Here is a 7,764-nt window from a genome sequence, read left to right on the forward strand (position 1 = left end):
CCCGCTCAATCAATACTTGATGGCCTCCCTCCATTCCGTGCCATTTTTACAGCACAAGATATCTGAAGTATCTGAGGTCACAGAGTGTACCATACGCGTGGAGTACGTGTTAGCTTCCAGGCTTGACATGCCCCCCTGTTTGTTTAATAGTTAAAATGTTGTCAGCTACACAATGCCCCCAAAAAATACACTACTTTCCCTTTGCACAGAGTAAATGCTTGTCTATTCCTCTGTGGGCAGTTACATTTTTTTTTCAATACCAGGTTCAAGAGGTCAGTGTCTTTTCACGACAAGTTTTGCTCATTAAAACTCTGTGCCTCGTTTGCACTTTTCAGAATTAGCTTTTGTCTCTTTCAACTTTGTTGTCTTTCCCTCAAGTTTGACTTCAACTTAAAGTTTTCTCATTGTTTTCTCTCCGGCGGTAAGTACTCTATGTCCTTGTGGTGGACGCATACTGTGATGGTGACCGCCGTTGAATGATGGCAGAGGAAAGAAATATACCCCCCCCCCCCCCAATGTGTCTGCAGGGCCGTTTTTCCGTCCCAATGTCTCCAGCCAGGTTTCGAAGAAATTAACTTCAAGAGTTTTGAACTGATTGGGACAAAAAGTGAAGGAATGATTGAGGGTCAACCAAGGATCTGATTTTGAGTAACATCAGTGACAATTCAAGTTCATTAGATCAGTGCTGATACACAATTTCAATTTAAATCCAATTTAATTTATTTCACTTATATAGCGCCAAATCACAACAAACTAGGTCTAACCTTACCAACCCCTAGAGCAAGCACACAGGCGACAGTGGTAAAGAAAAACTCCCTCTTATGATTTGAGGAAGAAACCTCAAGCAGACCAGACAATTAACATATATTTTAAGTATTTTTATTTTAAGGAATTGTGCTCATAATTCGTATTCAGAATTGATTAAATGATATAAGTAACATGCTTCCATTCTATTTCTGGGATATTAACTGGATTCTTGTGAATAAGCTCCCAAACTACTTTCTACCTCAGCTCGTGTTAAGGTTTAGCAATGCCAAGACAGAACCGAAAATGCAGGCAGCAATCAAAAACAGAGGTGAGGTGAACAACCAAGATGATTTATTAATCTCAAACAAGTGAAGACAATCGACCGGCTATTGGAGTGCCACAGGGAACAGGAGTCCAAAATCAAACACACTATGAAACCCAACAGTGGCAAACAATCCAAACTAAGGAAAAAAATGAGGCAGGGGAGGAAGAGTCCAAAAATAGACAAAAACAGAGTCCAAACAGAGCATAGAAGCAGAAGAAATTAAACAGTCTCAGGGGAAGAAAGCCAGTGTGAAGAAACCAGCAAGTGAGCCAACCACAGGTGTGCCTTAAATACCAAACAACTGATGAATGAAATGGAAGACAGGTGTGTGCAAATAGTCACATTGCAGACAAACAGGAAGGTGGGAAAAACAAAAGGTATAGAAGGTGAGGAAAGGAAACATAATTCAAGTACAAAAAAATATGTTCAACCATACAGAACCAAAATACAAATCCCAATACACAAAAACCATGGGACTTAAAACCTCAAATGAACTTAGCAGATATCTAAGAAGGTGGAAATTAAAAAAAATACAATGACAAACATATCCTGAGTAGAAGAAATATACAAAACCATAATATAAATCAAAGTACACAATACCAAAAACAACCATGGAACACAACAGTGTTTAAGTGGAAAGACTGACATGAAATCAGAGAAAAAAGGGAGGCAACATATAATCAATTACAACCTACAATAATAACTCAACCATAACCAAAAACTAAATCAAGACAGATGCGCAGAAAATAAACCTGGAACTCACAATAGTGCCAAATCAGGGAAAGCATAACATCAAGAATTAAGAACACAAAAGAGACAAATAATCAAACTACTTGTATTACAATAATTGTGCGATAACTAAAAACTACAACCAGAACTCAAAAAGAAAGGTAACATGGAACTCAACAGGTAAAAACGGTGCAAACTGGGAGAAGGCAAGAGAAGGCAAGAGGAACAAGATAACAAGACACAGAGGACTGATCCCAATGAGGACAGAGACAGACCAAGGATGAACCCCAAGGGGGACACACACAGATGACCAACAAAGACAAAGAGCAAACCAAAAAGACCGACAAGACACAGAAGTGATCCGACAGCACACCCGCATATAACAGCTAGTCTACCATAATATTTATGATGTATTCCTAACTACGACAGCCTTTTAGGGCCACATAGATTTCTTTTTTTTTACTTTGAGAATAAAGTCATAATATTACGAGAATAAAGTAGTAATTTTATTAGAAAAAATCATAATACTACAAGAATAAAGTCATAATATTATGAGAATAAAGTCGTAATTTTATGAGAAAAAACTCATAATATATATAAGAATAAAGTCATAATATTACGAGAATAAAGTTGTAATATTATGAGATAAACTTGTAATATTATGAGAATAAACTTGTAATTTTATGAGAACAAAGATATAATTTATGAGAGAAAAACTGAGATGAGATCTGTGGCGCAAACTCAAGATAAGGTCTATGTGAGCCATTTTGGACGCCATTTGAATCTTAAACCATGAATGAATTTAGGCACAAATGAGTTTGCTGTGGACCTGCAATGGTCTCCCATTGCATCTCGTGATATTTAAGTGTTTATATGTTATTTAAAGGTGTTTTAGTGAAAAACCCTATTTTGGCAGCCACTCTGGACGCCATCTTGGATAACTGGCTTGAGGCCAGGTTTTATTTTTGGAAACTCCTGATTGTGTTTTGGGGCCATCTAAGGAACCGAAAAAAGTTGGTTTGGTTTAGTCCTGTGGGTTGCAAAGGTAGTGGTCGTAGCTCCCCTAGTGTTAAGTTGTACTCAGTATATGTTTTACAATAAGGAAATACTTCATCGTTTGGCCCATCTGCACCACTTTATCATTAGTAATCAGAACTATGAAAGAATATGCAACAAAATGTGTCTATTCCGGAGGAGGAACCACACGGACTTTGCCTATAGTTCTGGCAATTAGTAGCTCTCAAAATCCACCTCGTCATGGAGGACAAGGATGGCTGGAACTGGCAGTCTGCTTTTTCTCATAAAATTATGACTTATTCTCGTAATATTATGACTTTATTCTTGTAAATTTTGACTTATTCTCTAATATTCTGAGTTTTTTCTCAGAACATTAAGACTTTATTCTCGTAATATTACAAGTTTTTTCCTCATAAAATTATGACTTAAAACTCATAATATTACAAAGTTTTTTCTTTCATAAAATTATGACTTTATTCTCGTAATATGAGTGTGTTCTCAGGAAACTATGACTTTATTCTCGTATATTACAAGTTTTTTTCTCATAAAAGTAGGACTTAAAACTCATAATATTACCAGGTGTTTTTCCTCATAATAATGTATGACTTTATTCTCGTAATGTGAGTTTTTTTGTCAGGAAACTATGACTTTATTCTCATATTATTACAAGTTTTTCTCATAAAAGTATGACTTTAAAACTCATAATATTACCAGTTTTTTTTCCTCATAAAATTATGACTTATTCTCGTAATGTGAGTTTTTTTTGTCAGGAAACTATGACTTTATTCTCATATTATTACAAGTTTTTTCTCATAAAATTATGACTTTATTCTCGTAATATTGTGGACTTTATTTTCGTAATAGTTTGAGTTCATTCTCGTAATAGTTTGACTTTATTCCTTGTAATATTATGACTCATTCTCGAAGTCTTAAAAAAAAACCTCAATGTGGCCCCTAAAACGCCGTCGTAGCTAACCATAGTCATTCTGAAACAACAACAAAAATCATTCGTCAGATTAATTTTTTTGACATGTTTATGCAGAGGGACAACAAAAAAGTAAAAAATCAATAAATAAAAAAAATTAAAAAATCCTGACTTCTTCCTTTTAGCTGCTTCTGTTTATGCTCGTAGTGCTGTAGAAGATTGTGCATTAATCCTGATTTGGCACAACTTTTACCTGTATTCTTAACTACGCGACTCAGATGTATGAGGGAGAGCGGACCGCCGGGAGGTGCGTCCAACCACAGACTATCTGACCAAATACTTAATAACTAACAAATGCCTCATGCCTTTCCCAGCGTTCATCGTCTCGCGCCTCAAAGCTGCGTAGGACACTCGCCGCTGTGCGTCGAACCAGCAGCCCGTTTGATTCACGACGCGAAACATTGGCGCTTTCATACGCTCGGCACAATTTCCCGCTGCTCTCTGAGTCTTACAGTTGAATCGCTCCTCCAGAGCTGCCGGATACTTTCTCAGCGGGGGTGCGCGGTGCTTGTCCAAAGCTAATAGAGGGGACTTATATGCACCTGTCTTGTACGCGTGGGGAGTGGGCATATGAGCGAGGTAATGTGATGGTTGACAGAGGATTTGCCAGCATGTGGCCATCTCCATTCTGAGATATTCTCACATGCACACTTCGTCTTTTTCCACCCCACACACTTTTTTTTTTCCATTTCAGAATCCTTTAAAACAACCTAATTAATCCCAACATGTAATCCAGTCGGCCAAAAAGCAGTAAATTAAGGTTCGTTATGTGTCGAATAATATCCCACGCAAGTCGGATGGAGCTTTTGAAGCAGCACATCTTATTAAAGCTCTTCTCTCTACGTGTGAGCAAAGCTCAGTTTAATAATGCATGCTGTGCTTTTAACACTAATATTAAAAAAAAAATCCTTAAAATTGTACTTCAGGGGCAGGGCGGGAAAGAAACATTGATTCTGTTTTTTTTCTCAATGATTTTCTGTTTTTGTCAAGTTTGGGAAGGTCATTTCAGGGGCGGAGCTAGGACTTTATGTTTGGAGTGGTGTTGAAAAGGGAAGGGAGTGTTAGACTAGACATCCCCATCATGTGTTGAGCACTTTGAAAATCTCTGTCTTTTTCCGAAGCAATTTGGTTATTCAGGGTATAAAGTGATTCAAAATGGTGATTTTTTAAAATTTTTTGATCATTTCAACAAAACAAAATACAAAAAAATGGCAGTTTACTAGATCTGCTCATTCATTTACTTCTCAAACCTTACAAACATTTTTTTTATAATTCTTTGTTTAATTTTGTTGGTCAAGTATTTTGAAACACTGAATCACTTTTTGAAGATTCTGTTTGAGTTAGTTTTCACAGTAGGTTGAAACAGTAAAAAAAATTGAACCAAGGCATTGTCATCACATGGCGGTCAGCTGTTTGAATAATTTTATAAAGCATTTGGTTGTTTTGGTGTTTTGAAAATTTCAAAACAGTATACAGTATACTTTTAAATCTATTTTTTTTTTTTTTTTTTAGCATTTTCACGCATTTCGAAAATGTTTTGTCCCAACCAATCGTTTGTTTAGTTTTTTCAGTCATTTAGAATCACTGAATCACTTTTTATTTTATTTATTTATTTATTGAAGTACCTGTTTCAATTCATTTGGGGAGTAGTTTGAAAAAGTTAATCATTTTCTCAACTAAGGTATTGCCACTGTCCACAAGATGTCACCATTGCATCATGTTGAGCCTTTCAAAAGGGTGAGGGTGATTCTTAGACTACGGGCACTTATTATGTCCTTTGATCATATTGTATGAAAAACAGAAAAAAGGGGAAATTTCACACTTTTATAGTTATCTTTACAATGAAAGTGTGTTAAGAAATTTGTTCTAGTAGTCTATGATGACTTTTTCACCTTTTTTCAGCATCATTATATGCAAATATTGCCATTTTGTGCTTGTCCCACACCCAGACTTTTGATCTTCAATGATAAAAATGAATGGTAAAGAAACGTTTTTTCTAATGTTTTAAAATATCTCTGAATAAAATATCAGTAAAATAATCAAAACATAATTGGGGTATTCAATGTCATACAACTGTTGTGATTTTTTTAAACAAAATGTAGTTGTCCCACACTATTGCCGTAATTTCCACCACAACACTGTAATGTCCCTAAACAGTTTGTATGAAAGATTGTTTGGGTAGTTTCTGTGGAGATAAACAGTGACATCAGAGCACATGTATATAGCGCCAAATCACAATAAACAGTTGCCCCAAGGCGCTTTATATTGTAAGGCAATGGTGTGGTGGAAATTACATTTACAAGGCCAATAGTGCCCGTAGTTAAAGAATCACCTGTGAATACTTTTCTGAAGCAGTTGTTTCCTTTGGTGTTTAGCTCATTTCAAAACACCATGAATTTTGAAATCTACAGATTAATTTATTTTTCAAAATTTCAGAAGTGTTTTTTTTCTGCCAAATTACTTGTTTAATATTTGTATGCATTTTGAAACACAGATTTCAAAACTGTTTCAGGTAGGTCAAGTATTTTCAAACACTAAATAGTTTTTGAGTCAAGGTATTGTCACAGTCCACTAGGTGCCACCCTGAAACTGTTGAACTGCTTGAAAGACTGAATATTTTTATAATTTACAATTTTGAACATTTTGAAAAACTATAATTTAGCTGATTCCTTTAATTAAAGCATTTCAAATTAGATTGTTAAAATCACTTGTTTCATGTAATGTTTCAAACATTGTGAAAGATCTGAAGTCATTTAAAAAAAACTATAAATATTTTTCTGAACAAAGGCATTGTTATTTTCCACAAGTCAACATCACATTGTGTTCAGTTTTTCAAGAGTTAATCATTTTCTAATGCATTTGTTTCATTTTGTGTTTTGAGCATTTAAAAAAGTATCATTTCAAAATTTACCGGTTCACACATTTTGAAACACAAAACACTTTTTTTGAAACTTTTAATTAATTTTTGAGGAGTTTGAAGAGTGGAATCATTTCTTAAACTGATGTATTGCGCACTATCAACAAGATGCCACCATTACACTGTGTCCAACCTTTCAAAAGACTGAATCACTTTCTGAAGCAGTTGTTTCATTGGTGTTTAGGGCTTTAAATCAGAGCATCATTTTTTTAAAAACATTAAGTGTTATACATTTTTAAATTTTTAATTTCAAGCTCCATGAAAGCTGATCACTCCCCTGAAGCAATTGTTTTTTAGTTTGACTGCTTCAAGGTGCTCAATGTGTCAAGAAACTCATGATTTGTAATTTTGGAGAATTTTCGGTGGAATTTAAATCTGAATTCCACCTCAAAGCTCTTCTGGGGTTTTGGCTGGCATCTTCTTGCCCTTTTTCAATTTGCTCACTGCTCTGAGCTCAGCAACGCATTGCCAAAGTACGTGTGTGTGTGTGTGTGTGTGCGCGCGCGCATCACTTGTATCTGTGGGTTGCTCATTCGATGGCATCGATTCCACATGGGGTGTAATTCCAGCCTCTTCCTCCTTCCCTCCACCTCATGCTTTCATGGTGTAGCTCACAAAAATGAACCACCACCAAAAAGCAGCGGAGGCCGTGACTGACGACTGACAGCCATGCCGGTTGATTTGATCAAATTCAATGTGTGGAAGACAGTAAAGGAAATTTAAACCAAATCTACTGGTATGGAAACCATCCTCATATTTTAGATTACAGGAAGAAACCTTAAGCAGACCAAATCCAGTGGGACCATCTAACAAAGCAGAACATCATCATGGCTGTAACTGAATGGTACTACACAAAAGTACCCCTGGTGGACAGGTAGGATATGAAGAATTAGTCCCATGTAGGAATTGAACCCACATCTACAGGGTTCAATTCCTGTAGATATATCAACAGAAATGATGATGTCACATTGTTTAGGCTGTAATTTACACCTCATTCATGTCACTTACTGAATTTGTGTTTTGGCGCCGATCAGAACAAACATA

The sequence above is a fragment of the Thalassophryne amazonica genome, chromosome 23, assembly GCF_902500255.1.
Source record: "Thalassophryne amazonica chromosome 23, fThaAma1.1, whole genome shotgun sequence".
NCBI lineage: Eukaryota > Metazoa > Chordata > Actinopteri > Batrachoidiformes > Batrachoididae > Thalassophryne > Thalassophryne amazonica.